Source organism: Rattus rattus, chromosome 1 (genome assembly GCF_011064425.1).
Source record: "Rattus rattus isolate New Zealand chromosome 1, Rrattus_CSIRO_v1, whole genome shotgun sequence".
Classification (NCBI taxonomy): domain Eukaryota; kingdom Metazoa; phylum Chordata; class Mammalia; order Rodentia; family Muridae; genus Rattus; species Rattus rattus.
The window spans coordinates 237,066,448-237,087,829 of record NC_046154.1 but is presented as its reverse complement, the minus strand read 5'-3'; the positions used below and the strand labels follow the sequence as shown (position 1 = coordinate 237,087,829).

Genomic DNA, 21,382 nt, shown 5'->3' with positions numbered 1-21,382 from the left:
CCTCCTTCTTCACTTTTTTCTAGAGATGAGAGAAAATATTAACAGAAACCTATGAACCATTTGAGGTAAACTTGACCTATTTCTCCATTTTGGATTGTTTAATCTCCCTTGGGCCTTCTAAAGTCATAACTACTCCCCAAGATGGCATTACCATAGGAAGAGAACAAATAAATTAGCTATGCATGTTGACTAAATTAAGTTTACCCAAAGAACAAAACAGTTAACATTTGCATAAGTTCTTATTGAGAAAAGGACTTTCAAATAGAAAAATTTGCAGTGTAGTTTTGTATTTACCTGGCCTTTATATGGTTTTTAGATATGTTTTAAAAAAATTGTTTCTATCATTACCCATTTCATACTTTGACTAGAAGTATTTAATTACATAAAAATAATTATTCCTTACATTCAATAAATATGCTCTGCATTAAGAAAAAAAGATTAGATCATGATTTCCTTCGCAAGACAATTTCTACAACTGCTCTGAAGCACTCAGGTAGTTGAGGAAAGTAGAGAATGGCTTCAAATCAGTGAAATAATTGATGGTAGGTACATTGGCTTTTTTCTTTTCCTCATGAGAATTTTTGTCTCAACATTAATTAGATTTCGTTTCATTCCAAACCATAGAAAAGCCAACTCATGTTGGCATGAGGCCAGAAGGAAGTTGGCATGAGTGATGGATTCATCAAGGCTTGAAGCAGCACTGCTCTCTTTAATGTTAGGATTCCCAGACAAGTCACGCGGAAGCTAGTAGCTGCAGGTCTGTGTTCTCCTAGATTGATAGGCAATGGAAAAGACACTTTATTTCCTCTCCATTCAAAATTAAAGCCACCAGATTCTCCTAAAGGATTAAAGCCTAACCTTCAATGAACTAGGTTGGGTCACAGCCCCAGTTTTGAATCACTCATTGTCAAGAGAGCAATACTGTCTCCAGAGTATGGATCTGTGACTCATGTACAACTTACAGGAAGATGGAGAGTAGGGATGTGAAGATGACCTAATGGAAAACAAGATAATGTCACCAAAATAAAGGACAATGGATCATTCACAGATCCCCCCCCAAATAATTGATTAGCGCAGTACTATGTAGATCACAAAAAAAAAACCCTATATATTTGCTTTAAAAGGAATATCCACATTCTTCTGATTAAAGAATGGAACTATTGATTCTCTATCAATACTGGTCACGGGGTTACAATTCTGAGAGCTCAAAGGTTCATTCCAAATCAATGATGTTTAACCAGGCAGGACATGTCAATCAGGGTGGGGATGAGGGAGAACACATTTAAATGATGATGGGGTTTCATGCAGTCTGGATCTCACACTTAATATTGTAGGTACCCATTTGTCAAATCCAAATCAAAGCTTTACTTTTTATAAGAAACCACAACAGGAAGAGAAAAGCCATAAACTTTCTTAGCTAATGGCAAAGCGTAGAAGAAACACTTTATGAATTAGATCTTATACATGTACCCCGTAGGAGGAAAGCTCTCCCATGAGAAGACTCTCTCTTCATTGTGTGAAAGATCTATTACCATTTACTTAAACACATCATTTTACATTTGCTCCAATGTCTTTCATAAGTGGTGTTTACTCTGTACACACATTTCAAGGTATTCCTCTAAGAACTGCTTTCTGCACTTCAGTGTTCCTAACACAGATAATAATTATCCTTCTCTGTGTGTTTTCTGTCTTCCCCATTAAATTAAGTGTTCTTGAACACAAAAACTATTGTCCTTTTCATAGTCGACCAAGTCCTTGATTTGAGGAAGGACAAATATTTTTAGTCAGGAGAGAAGAAGTTCTTTTTCCAGAACAACAATAGAAACTTTGAATTTCAATGGTTTAAAGACATACATTTGATTTATCATTCACACAGTACATTTTTTTCCAGCTTCAACATGCTTCCACTGTCTTGTAATTATGCCATCTGCAACATATATCCTTCAGAGTCACCATGGCAGTTAGAGAGGGACAGAAGAAAATTTTAATTAATCATGCATGTGGCTTCCGTGGAAGACTATTGGCCAGATTAGTCCTTATGGTCTTGATCTAATAACCAACTAGACTGAGATGTTTGCATGGGCAACAGTTGTTAGAAAGATGGCTATTGGCTTTAGTGCAATTACTCTCAACATGCCTTGTTTCTGCCCTGTGGCACAGCCTCTCATTGGGAAGGGGATGACTTAGCTGCTAATGAATTTGGAAGCAGTAATCACACAATCTGTTCATTTGGGAGTCTTTCGAGTAGCTCTGAAAGCAAAAGACATTTCATGAGTTGTGCTTCCGTGCTGAAAGCCTCCCAGAGAAGAAGACCCCACCGCCATTAGCAGGTGGAAAACACATTTGTTTGACCTGCATTGGAGAATGGGTCAACAAATTGCTTGTTATTTGACGTTTGGGGCCTCTGGAAAGTTATTACTTCTGTTCCCTGGGATCTTGACCCTTAGCAGTATTTTTCTAGAGAGGTGGTGACAATCTTGTCTCCATCTGCCTGACTTTGGTGTCCTTTCTCCCTTGGCTTAATACCCAGGCAGGGACCAAGAGTTTGTTGCTATATCTGCAGCCCTACACTTGTCAGGTCCCCACAAACTGTCAGTGAGTAGACAGCTCAGAGGAAACATGGAAAGTTACTGAGTCCAGTTTACACTTGCAAACATGGTGAGTCAAATCAAGACAGGTGATCTGATTAATGAAAAAAAGTATGCTAGCTAGGCAGCAAATGTCCACTTCCTTGTCTAGCCATTCTGTGTAACTAATAGCTGGCTATTAACAGCATGCTCTGATACAGGGAAGCAGCACCTACTGCAGGGCGTTTTTCCTTTGTAATCCAGATTTATTTTTCCCCCAAGGAGGTAGAGAAGTTTAAAAAAGACAAGAAGGAAGGGGAGGAAGAAGAAACGAGGAGAGGAAAGGAGAGTGCGTATTCAAGTGCTTCTGAAGAGATAATCTTCACTTGTTTTCTAACACGTGGGGGACCCACTTCCTTGCCTGGCTCCACTCCCACCTTATAACCTACAGAATGCCTTGGGCTGAATCATTCTCCATCTGATCCGGTTATTCCCACAGTAGCCTTTTTTTCCCCGCAACCATAAAAATCCCGCAGCTTGTTAATCATACAACTATTTAACCGAGTCCCTCCCTCGTCCTACAACTGAGCTCCAAGCCCGTAATATATAATCTACCCACCCACACATATTGAAATGAGATTATTGTTCCCACAGAAAAGCACCCCGTCATTGCACAAGTCCCAACTTTGTTCCAGAGGGTGATAAAAGGGAGTAGGAAAAGGCCAGGAGTGGTTTGATAGGCTTCTAAGGAAGGCACAGCGAGGATGAAAAGATTACCCTCCCAGGTACAGTCTGAAACAGCATGTAAGCAAACACTCTCTGGAGCACACTCCCTACGCCTTTGATGTAGATGCCATCGTGAATTCCTGATAGTTGAAGGAGTGGCAGAAGTGGATGCAGTTTTCTCCAACAAAAGGCTATAGCTTCCAGGTAGGAAAAACAGCCACAGAACACAGACGCAATTGGGAACCCAGGCTAGGGAGTAGCGAGTCAAAGCACAGTGGAGCTGAGGTCATGTGGACTGATCTGGATCTAGTCTCTAAGTTGCTTTCTGATAGTTGTGCAAATGGAAAACACAATGACCAATAGAGTCCCTTCTCTTTGCCAAGAGATACATTAGTGGTAGCCATAAGCTATCCTCAGTAACTATCATCATTTGCCCTAAGTGAGACCTTTCCTCTTCTAGCACTGTGATGATCTAGAAAGTTTTTGGTCCATGGATGGCAAACAGCAAGCCCAAAGGTACTGATTTTTCCTTGCTCACAAGGAAGATTTTCTTGCACTATATCTTGGAGTAAGAGAACTTGCTCCTTGGCTGCTCAAGTTTTCAAATGGGACTTGGAGGAATTAAAGAGAAAGACCTGTAGCCAGCAGGATGGGTTGGCTCCCAATTCTTGAAACTTTTTGGAGACTAGCAAAGCCCTTGGATCAAAATGACATATCACAGAAGACAATGCTTGAGGAAGCTAAAATCAACTTAATGTAAATATTCTAATATTGAAAGATACATCTAAAGTCTCCTATTCTTTTAGTTTTGTCAAGCAATCTGTCCACAGTCCTTGACACTGGGATCTTCAAGAAGACTTTATGCTATCTTGTATGTAGCATGGTAATAAAGCATAGTGGTAAAGAGAAAAATGTTGTAGATCCAGATCTCATTGGCTAGCTATGTGACCACTGGGTAGCACTCTCTGAGCCCATTATTGACTCAATACAGTCGCTGATATTAAGAGGCCAAATCTTTTGGATTCAGACTCCATCTTAGAGAACCTGATCTGAGGTTGAACTCAAATTAACTAACAGTTCTAACCTAACTAATTCATTAACTGACCTAGCACCAGTTTCCAGGCTGCCCCCCATTAAGACCCGTGTGTACCAGTTTCCAGGTTATTCACTAAACAAATGTACACTCCCAGGTTACAAGGCCAACCCTGACCCTTCACTTCCTAACAACCACCAATCAGGAAAAAAGCAGTAGTTAGGTTTATAGTTTGCCTCTCAGCATCAGCCAATTATGTTAAAGGCTGTGATGCCCCCCCATCAGATGTGTACCAGGCTATATACCCCCTTCTTGCTTCTATAAATGCTTGCCTAAAACTAGGCTCAGGGCTCCACGTTCCTGCTGTGTCAGGCTTGGCAAGGAGCCCAAACTTGAGCTTGAGTAAAGAGACCCTATTGTGATTGCATTGGATTTGGCTTCTTGGTGGTCTTTTTGGGGTTCATGAATGTTTCATGGCACATTTTGGTGCACACAACCAAGTTACATAGCTGTTGAACAGAGTAAATGAATTAGTGTATGCAAAGCACATAGGACAGTGCCTGGCACATAGTGAGTGTTCTGTGACTGTTGGCTTTTGTCATTGTATTTACACAGCTGTGTCGCACAATACTAGGAGACCTTTGAGAAAAGTGATTAAGTCTCACTCAATCATGCCTTCCATATGCTAACAACCAGCTCTGAAAATGGAAGTCTGCATATACTTGGTAAATAAATAGCATTAGGGGAGTAGAGGCTACACAGATGCCTGTGGTCAATCTGAAAGTGTCTTGGCTCCCCAGTCATTCCCATTGTTGATTCTGCACTTACGATGCTATAGGAAAGTCGATCTTTCGCATTCAGCTGAGGCTGATCCTTTTCCCTAGAATGAACATATAATCAGGGAAGGAAGCCAGTGCTCATTGAGTACCTAGTGAATGAGAATCACTTAAGCAAACATCTTACTTGAGGCTCACTAATGCTCTTATACGTCTGTATTATTTGCTATCTACAAAAAGGAAAATGAAGACACAAGCATGGTCCGCACAGCTTGCGCTCACAGAGGGACGCCTTTCTTCACCCCTCAGTTATAACCATCCCTCCTGTCAATAATGAGAGAGGGTCTAGACAGGTTTTTCTCCCCAGAAGCCAAGCATTACCAGCTTTAGCACTCTGGCTTTCCAGACCAACCAGAAAAGAAGACAACCTATTACCTTTAAATCCCATCCATAAAGCTGCCAAGAAACAAGCAGAGTCATTAGTCTGTGTTTCTCTTTGGTACCATGGTTAGAAACAAGGGAAAGCGAAGGTGCTCAAACAGGTAAAATAAGCCCTTCAGTGAGCAGGTGGGAACTTGTTTAGAGCTGAGCTTCTGCTGGAGAGGATCCAGCACAGCTGAGTACCAGAGACACCATCCAGTGTGTTACGTAAATATCCTTCTAATTACTAGCTTCCACCTTCATTGCAAAAAAGAGGAAAGGAAAAGATATTTTAGATGTTTTTCACCTTTCAGTGTGTTGAATTGTAATTCTGTTGCACCAAAGGCTGAAATGATCCAATATGAGGATACCATATTTGGGGGAGAGAGGCTCAAAGGCACACAGAATATTTGGGTTGCTTAGACACATGAATCATTCAGATCCTAAGGTAAAAGCCTAAGAATTATTTTCAATTTTGCTTCCACCTATTTTAAAACATAAACATTTTCTCATTAATTCATGTGCCATCATCTTTTAATGGAAAAACAAAATGTTGACACTAATTCACCTTTTCTACCCACAGAAGAAAAATGAATAAAAAATTAGTCTCAAGTAGTAAAAAACATAGAATGAAAAAAAAGAATAATATAAGAAACTCACCTAAGGAGCAAAACTTGGTTGTAGATCTCAAAGAGCTAGATAGATGTTCCATCAAATGCTGCTGTTAGCACAGGGGACCTCTCTAAAACCCCCTCAGGGAATTACCACTTAGATGCTCTTGGACAAATCCAAGGGTGACAAGATATTGTCCTCTTATTGGGAATCTGTATTTTAAAGAAAATATACCACATGAGCAAAAGAAATGTTTGGCAGGCATTGGACCACTGGAATCTTTCTGTAAAGTAGCACTAATCTCATCTGGGACATGATCACAGTCTACTGAGGGCTAAAAAATTTATTTCTTCATTAAATGTTGTATATGTGGTCCCTTCCAAGGCTGCACATGGCCCTCCCTTTTGTTGATGTTACAAAGATTTAACTTTAAACTTTCAAGTTTAACCTTTTGGACTCGAATTTCATTTGAGGCATATTTGTTAAGTGCTAAATGCCTATCTTTACAGGTACTCTAAAAAGGGGTTATTATATTTATATTTTTTTAAGTGAAAAAAGTGAGGCTTAACAGTTCTCCTGTGATGAAAGGAGATGACTTTAAAAAAAAAGAAGAAAAAAAAAAGAGTGTATGTTAGGTGCATACTGGGAGAATTAGGTAGGAAATCTCCAGAAGGTAGGGTGAACTCTTCTACCTGATGGAAGGGATGGCATGTGAACTTGGACTGGAAGATGAATAAAAAAGAAGACACATTTTCAGAAGCAAGAAAGAGCATGAAATCACACGGCCTGAAAAGAACACTGGAATTTGGCACCAGTTTTAATGGTAGCCCTCCTGGCACTTAGGCCAAGACCCCTTCTAGGTGCTTGCTCAGAGATGGTCCCTGTGTATACTTACAGGTTGTGTTTGCCATTTATGTGTTTGACTTTACAGTGTTTGCACCTGTTCGCGGGTCTCCCAGATGCCAAATGCCAGGTTAGCTCTGAATTCCCCCTCGATGCCATGGTAACAGGGATGCTTCTCAGCTTATAGGCAAGGAGTTCATTTCATGAGTGAGGCTTACACAGATGGACCACACTGGAACCTCACAGAGCCCTTTTGTTTGAGACAGAAGACTCTCTTTTCACTTAGTAAAGTCTTCCACAGTAAGTGGAAGATTTTCTTTCCCTTAAGGCTATTACTGGCTCCACAAGACAATAGGTTGTGAGTCAATCCTTGGGGAATCAGGCCTCTTAAAGAATATTCTCATTTAAATAATTACACATTGGCCTCTGGGTGGATGCAAATTGAGGGAATGCACTACCATGACTTTACTGGGAACACATGAGACATTATTTATAGTAAATGCAGTGCCTTCAGTCATTAACCCATTCTTAGCCTTAAGGAGATCAACTATGGCCCTAAGTCCTTCTGAGAGTTTGACCCTGAGTCAAATAAAAGGAAGGTAAATCATATTTTTTAAAGGAGAGGTGGAACAGTTTTAAGGATGACACGCCTTTAGTGTTTTCAGGCTTGGTTTTGTTTGTTTGTTTGTTTAATGATGAGGATATATTTTACTAGTAGCATCTGTATCATTATTTACCTTTCTCCTTGTTGTGACAAAATACAAGAGAAAAAAATTTCAGGATGGAGGGTTTCCTTTTGACTGGTCTCAGTCCACTGTGACAGGGAAGGCTCGATGATCAGAGCAGACTGAACTTCAGAAACAGCGTTGCTGGGCAGCTCTACTCATTGTGTTCTAATCCAAGAAACAGAAGGCAAGTTGAGGCTGGTGGTCAGCCAAATTGAACTTTCCTCCTTGATATTTGCTATGGGTTCCTAGCCTGTGGGATGGTGCAACAAGTCCACAGTTCGGGGGTGATATCTTTCTTCCTCAGGATGTCCCGAGAAACATTCTCATAGACATGTTTCCTAAATGAGCCCAAATCAAGATTGGTCACCATGTCCTCCTGAGTTGACTCTTAAATAGGCATCAGCTACTTCCATCAATTCTCTTCCTTGATACTCAAATGTTCTCTGAGGAAATGCCTGTTCCAGGTACATTGTGTGAGATGGGCCCTTGTGTTGGTCCCCTAAGTGTGTTTGATTATTTTGAGGGTGATATTTTTCTGGCATCATGATTGGTTTAGAGTGAACAAATTGTCACTCTCAATCAGACTGATCTTTGGAAACCAGAATGGAAGCGTTGGCTGCTAACACTGACCTTTTTAGTGGAGGAGATGTGGGCCTGGAGCCGAAGTCGTTAGCAGGTCTAGCCTGAGGCCAATATTGGAACATGGAACGAATTCATGAGAAATGTAAAGAAATAACTTCTAACGTAAATATAATTAACCTGCTGGTTCAGCTTGTACCCAAAGCCATTGTCTCTGGAGTTCTTAGTCATGTAAATAAATAATAATCTTTTATGCCCAGCCCTACTTGAGTAGGATTTTCATTTTCTTTAAAATTAAAGCAATTTTGAAATATGTTCTTCTACCTGGGCTGCCTTGTCTGGCCTCAGTAGAGGAGAACATGTACATAGCCCCTCATGAGAAGTGCTAGGGGTAGGGAGGATACGGGAGTGGGGGGTGTGGAAGGGGGGACCCTCCAGAGGATAAGGGGAGGGGTGGGGAAAATTGTGGAGGTTACCAATAGGGGTGCTATGAGCACGATGTTAAGTGAGTAAGCAAAAAATAAATAAATTTTAAAAAGTTAAAGCAATTTTGGATGAGTCCAAGACCTTAATATATAAGATAGATAAAAACTAAACTCAGTACACAAATGTAAAGCCTGGAATCTGAACTCTTTAAATGTCCACAATATGAAAGACACTCTCATATAATCCCTGTACTTTACAAGAGAGTAAACCATATTCCAAAGCACAATACCAAAATATTAACAACAGATATGAAGAAAGTAAAGCAAGGTTTGATTGTTAAAAAACAATTTCCATAAAATTAGATTAAGCGAGTAGTTCCTAACTAAAAACGTAGAAATACTTGTATATAAAGGAACCAGAGTTGTGCAAAATTTGACTCAGATGAAATCCTCCATGCAGCGTCTCAAAATGCCTATAAAAAGCATGAGCTGCCATTGTTCTAAGGACAGGAAGATAGCTACGCTTCAAAACTGTGTTATGATTTGGGTGAGCCTGTTTATAACCGGGGCTATGTTTATAAACTTACCAAGGAAATTTCTGGCACATTCTGGTCAAGGGCCACTTTTATTTGAAAGTTGGCTTTTTATGATGACATTCATGTTACCTTTTATTTCAGTAGATACACAGCCCATTATGCTGTGACATCTTACAGAACAATCTCTGTTTTCTCCTTGACAGACATTACTTTACTCATGAAGACAAAGCTCTACTCATGTGACAAAGTAAAATTCACTATTCGGATCAAGATTTGGTGGCTGTATATGAAAGGCCTATGATAGACCATTGTGCCATAGGAAACGGCCTTAAGACCATAGCTAGCTGAGAAGGGAAAGTAGGATGCACATGTTTTTAGAAAACCACAAAGTGAGTCATGTCGCCTTAGTTTGAATATAGTTATCTTCAAATAACCAACTGTGTTCCTTGTCTTTCTTGAACAAACAGATCACTCTGGTGGTTATATAAACAGAATTGAAATAAAAACAGGAAAGAATATTATTTTCTTCCATTTTACCTAAAAATTAATCATATGGTGTGAGTTCTTTTGAGAGTTTAAGAAGCATTTTATAAGAACCTATATGATTAACAACTTGAAACGCAGCTCAATGAAGACCCATATTCATTCTTCTGTTTAATAGAATTGAAGCGATATTTGTGATAGGTCACACAAAAGGAATGTGTGTTGAGTGGTTTGTATTTGTTGTTTTTTTGTTTGTTTTTGCTTTCAACTAAAACTCTTGAACAAAAGATGGTCTTTGAGAACCTTACTTGTAGCTGCTGAAATTGAGCATTAGCAAGAAAAGCTTCTTGCAACCAAACCTGACAGCCTGGGTTGGTACTAAGGACTCAGGTGGTAGAAGGAGAAAACTGACTCTGAACGTTGTCCTCTGGCTTCCACATGTGCGTACACACACATGCACAAACGTGTTCGCATAAACACAACATAAATAAATATCACTGAAAAAGGACTTCATTTGCTGTTGATGCCAAATGAAGTTCCTGAAATGTTTGCAAAATACTTTGAAAGCTGAGTCTGTTTTATGAAATCACAATGGTTGTATTTTGATAAATATGAGAAATTATATCTTTTTTTCACATGTGGAAAGTGTAATTTTTTTCATTGAAGCATTGCCTTCTTGTTTTGGCAATCTCAAGTTGGTGATGGTGCCATTGATGCTGCAGTCAAGAGCTTTGAGAAATGAGTGTATTTAGGTAAAATGGGAAATAATATCACTTTTCTGAGACTGAAAAGAGATACTTCTGGATTCCCCATCCAGGATGGCATGCCTGAGCTGCTGCCTCACCCTGCCATTGATTAGTTAAGAATGTTGGACCAATTGCACATCTTTCCTCTGGTGACTTAATTTCAGCATCTGTGAATGAGGGATAGTTTGATCCTTCACAGCATTTTTGTAGACATTAGAGAGGAGAGGGGGTGAAACTTCATGGTAGACCATATGTTTAACATGTATGTGTGTGTGTACAGTCTTGAATTTGATGTCCAGAAAAATGAAGAAGATGTTAAAATTTCTTAGTATGACTACCGGCTTAGGACAAACACTCAGCAAGAGTCTTTATGAACACATCTAGTGAACTGATGTAATTAGGCATTCCGTATCACGAAAGGTTTTATTAAAAGAAAATGAACACACACACACACACACACACACACACACACACACATGCGCGTGCAAGCCATCTGTCTAATAGTCATGCCTTTTGCGGGAGATTGTAGTGGGAAGAATTCTAAGATACAATGACTCTACCATCTTCTGTTCAGACTTCTAAGTATTGCTTCCCACTGACTATAAGCAGAACATTTGAGCATGAGAACAGCCTTCAGAGGAAGCCACTTGGCAGGGAACTGAAGTAATATATAGAAATAGAGCGTAAATCTGGCCTGCAGCCAGCAACAGGATGGGGGCCCAATCCTTCCTTGGCAAGTAACTACATTCCTTATTGAGAAAATATTCTGTCCCCAGAGGAGATTGTAGACCAGGTGATACTCAACTTAACTTTTGGGACCCACTGAACACAGAATCTAGTTAGTTTTTTGAGAGCTCCCAACCTGGAGTACTGAAGGAAAAAAAAAAAAAAAAAAAAAAAAAGCTCATGTGTCAAACACATTTGTGTGGTTGCTATAAGACAATAGTAACCTAATGTCTTGTTAAGTATCTAAATTTGCTACTCACCTACTTGTCATTAGAGAAACGAATCCCTGGGGAGAGCACTATTGTATTGCTTGTGTGCACCTGTAAGGTGAACATGACTCAAGGAATGTTGGATCCACAGACAATGACTATTTGTGTGGACCTGTCTCCTGTGGGCAGGTTATAGGTTTCTGAGGTTTTAGTACAGTTACTGGAAAATTCTTTCAATAAAATCTTATCAAGTGCTAGGTTTCATTTTGATTGAAAGCATAGAATCACCCCTAATCACTCAACCTTCCTTTTCCTCCTCCTCTTGAAGTTGCTTTAACACCGCCATTTATGTCTTGTACAGTAGTGGCCTGTTAACTCTATTCTCAGCTTGCTTGATGCTGTGTGAAAGGAACCATTAAAAGGATGAAGACTTTGTTTTTCTCATGTCTACATTTACAGGACTTGGACAAATGTATGAAAGTATGACAAACAAACCAGTGGCCAGAGCGCACAGATACCACCAACATGTCACCTTGTATCAAGGATCCATACACAGCTTTATCAAAGAGGTTTGTATGCTCGTGCATAACCTTGTTGTAGGATTGTTGATGCTGGTTTATGACATCTGTGGAAACAGTGATAATATTTTCTTATCTTTGTCCCCTTAGTACCTTCAGTGGCCAATGTATAACAGATGTTCAAAGCAGGCTTGTAGTCCATAATGGAAACTGACAAAGATGTAAAAATTAAATTGTTCTCAATATGATTATATATTAGACTCAGTATAATTCTTTTTTATTTTATGAGTTATAAATTTTTTCTTGTTCTTTCTAATGTCTTCGTTTTAGCCCAGTTGAGTCAATTTTGAAAGTTTAACCTTTAGAGTTATAAGATAAAATACTTTGGGTTTTGCAACTCACTAAGCTTGTGGTCATTTATTATAGCATTAATGTGAAACTAAGCATAAATGCTGGGGGTAGAGCTGTCTCCGGCATCACCTCTCTGCAGGGATCAGATCACATTCCTGGATCTATAGTCAATGGTGCTGAGCTTTGCCAAGAATGAGATCCACTGATTTTACTATTGATAAAACCATTTCAATAATCTCCCCAGCCTTCTCAGCACTGTGCCTGGCTGTGTTGTGAAAGAACATAAAGAAAATAGGTTTCAGTGTCACAGGCACAGATTCCAGTTCTGTTTCTTCCACTTATCAATAAAAACAATTCCACCTCTGTGGTTCTGTTTCTTCAGCTCACTTTGGATTTACCCTACACACAAAGGCTGGAAAACAAAAGCATCATAGTGATGATGATAACATTGTGATTGATAAAGGAAGCTTCCTGACTTCACAATCAAATCTCTCTGCCCTGGAGATCCATATCCTTTCCAGTGGTAGGAGCCATGGACAGTTGAGGCTCAATGAGACTCGATGTTGCAGAAGGATGGAAAGCAATGTAGATTGGGCAGGAGAGAAGAAACAGGGAGACAAATGAGTGAGAGAAGGCAGGCAGGAAGTTCAGTGACCTTCACTGAATTAAATATATATATACATATATATATAATATATATACATATATATATAGACACACACATACACACATACACACACATATATATATATGTATTTTTCGGGGCATATCTTACTAAAACTTGCATAAAGACTAGCTCTTAAAGCCATTTTAACTTAGGATAAAATATTGAGAAATGTCAGATTAAAGGTAACAAAGAGATAATGCATACCTCAAAATTAATAGAATCAAGAAATGGCACTGGACTTTCCAGCCCATGAGACCAAGCCTACTCATTTCCTAGAAGAGATAGGAATATCTGACATTCATTTGAGGGATGCTCTATATACCTTCCCTTTGATTTGAAGCACATTGACATCCGCTTTGCCCAGACAAAGTCATAAAAAGAAAAACAGATGCAGAGAATCTGAACTAATAAGAAACCAGTGAGGTTAGCAGGTTAAGTAACCACAACTAACAAGTCCATTAGTAGCTTCAGAGCCCCAAATGTATATCACTTTGGAAACAATTTCTGGCTAATATGTAATAATTCTATCTATGTATACTGTTCGTTCTCTACCATCCCTTTCTGCCCTCTGGTCCAATGAAGATTATTGGAGGCATTTAAAAAAAGACAGCAGGTTGCATCACAGCTTTGAGTAGTGAGTTAGAATGAAACTCTACCTAAAGCCAAGCCCAAGGATGTGTTCAGCTGCTCAGTACTGGAAGTTGACAGCTGTGTCTAAGTAACCATATGTTAAGGTGGGTCCTGAACTGTTGTAACAATCTATTTATTCAAAAAGGTTTCTGTGTGTTTTTCTAAACCATGCTAAGATTTTCCTAGATTCTGTCACAACAGGAGAGGTAACAAAACAAAACAAAACAAAACAAAACAAAACAAAACAAAAAACTATATTGTAGTTATGCCACCAACTACCTCTTCAGGCTTTTTGTATCTTTCCAAGATCATGGAATTGCTTCTGATGAACTATGATGGGAAAAGGTTGAAAGGAGATAACTAAAGGCTAACAAACAAGACGAGACCTGAGAGCACCCTCCTCTCTAGGGACAGTGAAGGAATTGTACTCCGGTGGCAGAGAAACATTTAATAGCAGAGAGTCTGACAGTTTCATAGGGCAGGAAATGTGGCCATTAACCCAGCGCCTGGCATACAAACACAATGTATATGTTTATGTGCCTTCTCCCAGTTTGTGGACACTGAATGGGAGGGGAAGAAAGCACAGGAAGGAAATCCTCTTCCTTTTGGCAAGACTCAGAGAGAAATTCATGGCTTGACCTGTAACTGTTGACTCAAGGAGGAAGGGTCATTTCCTCTGGGCTGAATGTCACAGAGAGTTCAAAAGACATCATCGCCCTCACCAACATCATTCATTCAAAAGCCATTTTCTGATGATTGGTAAAAGGATAGTTACTACATTGGGTGCCTCAGTACAGTGCTAAGCAGAAAGTCAATGGCTTTTACCTTCTTGTGGGAGTTCTTGTCCGGTCATTGCTGGGGTCTACTTTGCCACTGCCCTTTTCACACCATGACTATTCCTTGCCACATCTCTTCAGGAAACATTTTAGCTTTGGTGGTAAGGAACCTGGAAATAATAATAATAATAATAATAATAATAATAATAATAATAATAATAATAATAATAATAATGATAAAAAACAAACAACAACATCATCAATGACAAAAATGCACAGGTGTTTAAAAAGAATAACAATGATTCACCCAAAGAGTTTGTTCAAATGTGAATGTCAAATTCGCTCAGTTCTGAATTGGAAAAATCATAGAGTGAATCCCAGGACTCACTAATCTCAAGACAACCTAGATGCTTCTCATGTGAGCTTTGGGTGGCTCCCATTTTGCAAACATTGTCTAGTATTACTTCTCTTTTTAATATTTTCATTCTAGTCACTGAAATTTTGTTGTCCCCCTGGCTCCATAAAGTACACAGGATGGAGAGATCATCTCCAATTTATTCATGGCAGAGATGAATGTGTAGAATTGTTTATTGAATCTAACTTAAAATAGCTGACATCTGATTTGTTCAGACCTTTGCTAGACTTGCTGAGAGTAAGTTTAATGAGTTTATATTGAAAGAAAGAAAGGCATAGAGCATTTCAGGTGCTTCCTGTTCTCTACTACCTGGAGTTTACTCTAGAGAGTATCAGCAACTACACACATATAAATACATTGTGTTAAACTTAATCTATACCTTGAAGGTGATAAGTTAATTCGTTCACCAAGTCTATTCATCACAGTGTATTTTCATAATACCCATCGTGTGCATGACTTTGCTCTTTCAGTTTTGAAAACTGGAGAATATAAAACAAATTGAAAATGACATCATAGGCTAGACATTTTAGTTGGGAAACAAAATTAGGAAGCAACTTCACAGCGTAATTGGTTCATATTGAAAGGAAATCATTTAGAAGTCTATTCTCTAAATGTTGTACTTACTTCAAGATTTTTGTAGCACCAACCCCACAAACACCAGAGGGGCCAGGCATACATAGAGCTCAGGTAAAATGATCCCAGCTTAAATGATATCAGAAATGTTTCATTGATGCAGTGAATAATATTCAAGATGTGTGGCTGATAACAAGAGTGTAACACTGCACATTCATGAATAAGGCATAAAACTGTTACAAACCCAGAATCCTAACATGTTTGACATGTCTAGCTGTGTCTGTAAATCTACTCAGTCCTCTCTCCACTCCCAACTCAAAAGAGGGCTCAGTCACCTTGTCACACTGCAGGATTCACTGAAATTAAATGCATATCAAACTAAGGAGTGTGTACAAGGGGTTTTAAGAAGAAATAAATGTATAAATGGGGTGGCTTTTGCCTTATGGGAATACATAGGCACTGTGACAGGGACCTGATTACTAACAAATGTTTATGAAAAAAAAAAACCTTGTTTTTATCAAAAGCATTCCTTTCAAGCGTAAAATGGTAAGCAGTAGATTCCTAATCCCAAGGACTTCCAATTATCATACTGCATTGTTTGCCAAAGTAATCTAATATTTGAGCAGCCAAACTGATGAATCAATGTTTAATTGTCCCATGTAATCACTCACAACAATACTAAAATGGACATAATATAATTCTCCAAATTTTATAGATTTCACTCGCTAAGCTAAAGGGAGTGATTCAACTTACCTGCCCTCATATATAAAGGAGCAGATCCATGATGTAGGGGGTTGATTAAGAAGGCGTGGACCACTTCAACTTCCTCATCCTTGTATGAGAGGATCCTTCCTGATGTCCTGAAACTTATGTAAATAAATCCATCTTTCAGCACTTCCCACTGCTCATGCACCTGTGTCCAACCTTTTAACGCTGCAGCATGGCATTGTCACCTACCGCTTTACATTTGAGAACCACAGTTGTATTTATACTTTAAGATCTCATGATATCTGAAATTTATGATTTTACATTGTGCCATAGTCATAGATCTCCTGAGGCACATGTCACCCAACACTGTCTGTCTCTTCTCTAATGTTCTGTCCATCAAGTACCAGTTTCAAATTCCCAGAACATGTAACTTTCTGGAAATTGTGATGACCACTTTTTTTTTTAAAGGAAAGTGATTACTCTGGGATCCTTGCTTCTAGAATTCTGAGTTTAAACCAATTTTTTTATTGGATATTTTTATTTACATTTCAAATGTTATCCCCTTTTCTGGTTGCCTGTCCCAAAACCCCCTATCCCATTCCCCATACCCCTCCTCCTATGAGGGTGTTCCTCCATCCACACACCCACCTTCCTGCCTCACCGCCCTGACATTCCCCTATACTGGGGCGATGAGCCTTGGCAGGACCAAGGGCTTCTCCTCCAATTGGTGCACAACAAACCCATCCTCTGCTACAAATGCAGATGGAGCCATGGGTCTGTCCATGTGTACTCTTTGGATGGTGGTTTAGTCCCTGGGAGCTCTAGTTGGTTGGTATTGTTGCAAACTCTTTCAGCTCCTTCAATCTCGACTCAAACTTCTTAATTGAGGACCCTGTTCTCAGTTCAATGGTTTGCTGCTAGGATTTGTCTCTGTATTTGTCATGTTCTGGCAGAGCCTCTCAGGAGATAGATATATCAGGCTCCTGTCAGTATGCACTTCTTGGTATCAGCAATATTGTCTGGGTTTGGTGTCTGTATGTATATGGGCTGGATCCCCAGGTGGGGCAGTGTCTGGATGGCCTTTCCTTCGGTCTCTGCTCTAAACTTATCTCTGCATTGCCTCCTATGAATATTTTTGATCCTCCTTCTAAGAAAGACTGAAGCATCTGCACTTTGTTCATCCTTCTTCTTGAGCTTCATATGGTCTATGGATTGATCTTGGGCAATCCGAGCTTTTGGGCTAATATCTACTTATCAGTGAGTGCATACCATATGGCTTTTTGGTTGGTTTGTGTGTGTGTGTGTGTGTGTGTGTGTGTGTGTGTGTGTGTGTGTGTGTGTGAGAGAGAGATTGGGTTACCTCCTCAGGATAATATTTTCTAGTTTCATCCATTTGCCTATGAATTTCATTAAGTCATTCTTTTTAATGGCTGAGTAGTACTCCATTATATAGATGTAACACATTTTCTGTATTGATTTCTCTATTGAGAGACATGTGGGTTCTTTCTAGCTTCTGGCTATTATAAATAAGGCTACTATGAACATAATGGAGCATGTGTCCTTGTTATATGTTGGAGCATCTTTTAGGTATATGCCCAGGAGTGGTATAGTTGGGTCCTTAGGTAGTACTATGTCCAATTTTCTGAGGAAACTCTAGACTGATTTCCAGACTGGTTATACCAGCTTGCAATCTCACCAACAATGGAGGAGTGTTCCTCATTCTCCACATCTTTGACAGCATCTGTTGTCACCTGAGTTTTTGATCTTAGCCATTCTGACTGGTGTGAGGTGGAATCTCAGGGTTGTTTTGATTCACATTTCCCTGATGACTAAGGATGTTGAACATTTCTTTAGGTGCTTCTCAGTCATTCGATATTCGTCAGTTGATCTATGTGAAATCATGTCTTCCCCAGTATAGCCAACTAAGAATTTCAAGTTGAGGATTCTTTTTTCTATAGTTACCAAGTACCCCACAGAACTCCTTGGGATGCAGTGCCTACAAAAGATACATAATCTTTGTTTTATGGTGGATAAATCTAAAGTGAGCACTTTAAAAACACAGAAAGGGGCTAGATGTGTAGTAAGTATTTCTTCCCGTAGAATACTCGAGGACTCTGGGTGATAGGGTACACGTATTGTACTTTCAGATAAAATAGAAAATCATTGAAACTTTTATTTTTAATTTAAAGATGTTAATTCTGGGAGCTATTACTTTGTCATCTTTTTAATTGAAATATTGGAGATTTCAAACATGGGTTTTATTCTTTAAGTATATAGTGTATGCATACAGAGTCTGAGTTAGTAATTAGGTTATCTGAGGCTAAGCTAAAGAAATATCTGTGTCTTTGTGTAATTTTATGACGACTGAATGGAGTACAGAATGTGTAAATGACATTGGGTACATGGAGCCAAACCATTATCAATTTGATATTCTTCTTTGGTTATAAACAAGGTAAAAGAAGATGTAGTAGCTGTACCATATATTAAGTTAAAAGACAAAGAAGCAAGCAATTCTCTACTTGCTTTGGGGAAAAAATACAGACTCTTCTTATATTGTTCCTTTATGATCAATGCACACTTCCTTATGGTGGTAATTAAAAGTAACTGACTTTGTGAAAAGCTGCAACTCTGTGGCTAGTCATGTGAAATGTGTTCGAGATTCACAGCACTTAGTGTATACATGTATACAGTTCAGCTCCACCTCCCAAGCTGGATCCTAAGCCAAGCAGTCATAGAAGTTTCTGTTCATGTGTGACGTTCTTTGCTCTTACCTTTCTTTTGGCTCAGTTCATTTTGTCATGTTCCAAGTACATATATTTGAAAAGAATGAAGTTATCTGACATTTGGGACACAACCAACATGGGAAATGTGGCCATTTGGTAAGTTTGCACAGTATAATTATGAGAAATAACTGGATGACCTTCAACAAACTTCTCAGTCAAGAAAAATTATGCCATTAAGCCTTTGGAAAGAAGTGTTGTGTGACAAAACATGTATGTATAAATATCTGGAACTGCCAAAGATGGAGATTTTATGCTACAGTCTTTGATTTTGAAGACATATACTCTGATGGGTTCCGCCACTGTGAGTAGAATACAGTTTAGCTGCATACAGGTCAGCTGTGGCTTCATTTTTTTTTCCAAACACGGACATGATTTTGACTGTGACATCTTAAGGAGTCAGAATTAAGCAAGATGATATACCATCAAGTGCTTGACAATCAAGGTCTTACAGTTAAGGCTTTTCACTTCCACAGCTTTTCTTGCTTCTATTAAGGGTATATACCTACCCACATGCTGTTCCCCTTGTGCCAGTCAGAATAAATAGACAAACTGGACCTGATTTCAGGGACGATTTTGTTGAAGGGACCAAAAGTTCTGAAATGTAGATCACAGTGCTTCCAAAAAGAGAATGTGAACGAATGTTCCTTATACTCTTCATACTTTACATGCAGAGAATAGAAAGAGAAGATGGGGATTTTTAAACTGCTGTTGATTTATCTCTAAATTTTAAACTAATATAATATGACCAGCAAGAACTGGATGTAAGGTATCTAGTTTATCAGGATATGTTAGAACATAAATGAAAAGATGTCCAAAGCACAAGAAATGTTTGAGAATCCATGATGGACAACAAGGAGACAAAAGGAGAAGCCAAGTGAACACTGAAGATCAAGACGAGTCAGAGAGCTAAACTATATATTCAAGACAGAAGCCACAATGACAACAAAAGCAGAATATAGATGAAGACATATGATCTCTTCACCTCTGGCCTCTGTTATACACACATGTGCTAAGTACAGAACGAGAAAAACATAGCTCGCATGTCTCCATCACATGCCCTAAAAGAGTATATCAAACACTGAGCTGCTATCTACTATACACAGTTCCAGATCTCATTCTACACATAGGCATCATAATGCAGGTGAATAGACACAATGTTATACAGTGGTAATGGTGCTTCTTCTATTTTATGAGTGATACTGATTTCAGAAGCAATGAAATTTAAAGAGCATAGGTAACTAGGAAAGGAAACAGCATCCCTTGACTCCAGTACCAAGTCCACAAGGTAATGTATACAGCCTTGAAAAGAGTAGCTGTTTTCCAGTATCCTCTTCCAGAAAACAGGACAGCAATATATTGTCTTCATATAGTCGCTTTACATGCATTAAGTGCACGTAAGAAAATGAAATAGCAATATGCCTTCCTCATATATAATTGCACATAAGTGATACTCGCAACAAGTGGAGTGTTTACAATGCAAGATAAAGTAAACATTCTGGAAGGGAAATATGCACTATAATTACTAATGAGGACATGGTTTGTGAACAGGTAATGTGGGAAACACAAAGAACGTGGCTTCAGACACAGACAAACTTAAGCCCTGATTGAAAAGCCACCATTATGAGCTAGATGCTTTGAGTGAAATTGCTTAACTCCTCTTAATACTATGTTGTTGGTTTTTTGTTTTTTACATTGCAAGCCAGGAATGTTAACTCATTGTTCAAAATGTTCTTATAAAGATTTGAAACAAACTGAGAAGCAAGTGAAATCAGATATATTTTTAGTGATTGGCAACTATGTATAATTAAAGGATGATAGACATATCCAGAAAGGATTTCCATTAGAACTGATATTATTTTACATTCTTTCCTAAGCACCACCAACAAGAAAAAAGTCTTGTTACATGCTAAGACTGTGACATTCTTGAGTCAACATGAGTTAGGAGGACCAGTGTAGATGAAAGGAAAGAACCACTTTTCATATGCTTCCTTCTGTACAAAAAAAAAAAAAAAAGGAATAACTCATCCAAGAGGATTGGTTCACACAGTTCATCTGTCTCCTGTGGCACTTTGCCAATACTCCCTTCCCTTTGGTCCTGCTTGTCGGTGAGAGCATTAAGGAGAACAGGAAAATATTCTGAGAACGAAATACCACAGGTAGCCTGAGGACAGGAGCTCTGTGTCCCATGGGCCTCCAGCTTCAACAATGAGACCACTGTCCTCTACAGAAAGGCTAGAATGTGGATGGGGGCCAGTTGGACCCAAATGCTATCGCTGCAGACCAAAGGGCTACAAGTGGGCCAGAAGAAGAGTGTTTGAGAATGCAGTTGGTGAGGCATTCTCACTGAGTCCTTCAAAGGCTTGGATCGTCCCCAGATCCAACCATGCCAGATACCCAGAAGAGGAAGCAACTCACTTGGGATTCCCAGTGAGAATCGTGGCCCAGATCATCCCTCAAAGTAATGCCTAAACTATTCGTACATGACAGGTATTTTTATACTGACCCCATGAGATAACCAACATCCTTGGGTCACATTCCAAGCACTGTTAGCT

At 39.1% G+C, this 21,382-nt stretch overlaps 1 long non-coding RNA gene across 1 annotated transcript in view; it reads left to right on the top strand.

Annotated features, from left to right (window-relative positions):
• LOC116890115 overlaps positions 1 to 21,382 on the top strand; it is a 63,221-nt gene that overhangs the window by 30,551 nt on the left and 11,288 nt on the right. Inside the window, exons 3-4 of the long non-coding RNA XR_004386529.1 lie at positions 11,869 to 11,978; positions 18,835 to 18,926. This is a non-coding gene — a long non-coding RNA (uncharacterized LOC116890115). The remainder of the gene's footprint in view (positions 1 to 11,868; positions 11,979 to 18,834; positions 18,927 to 21,382) is intronic.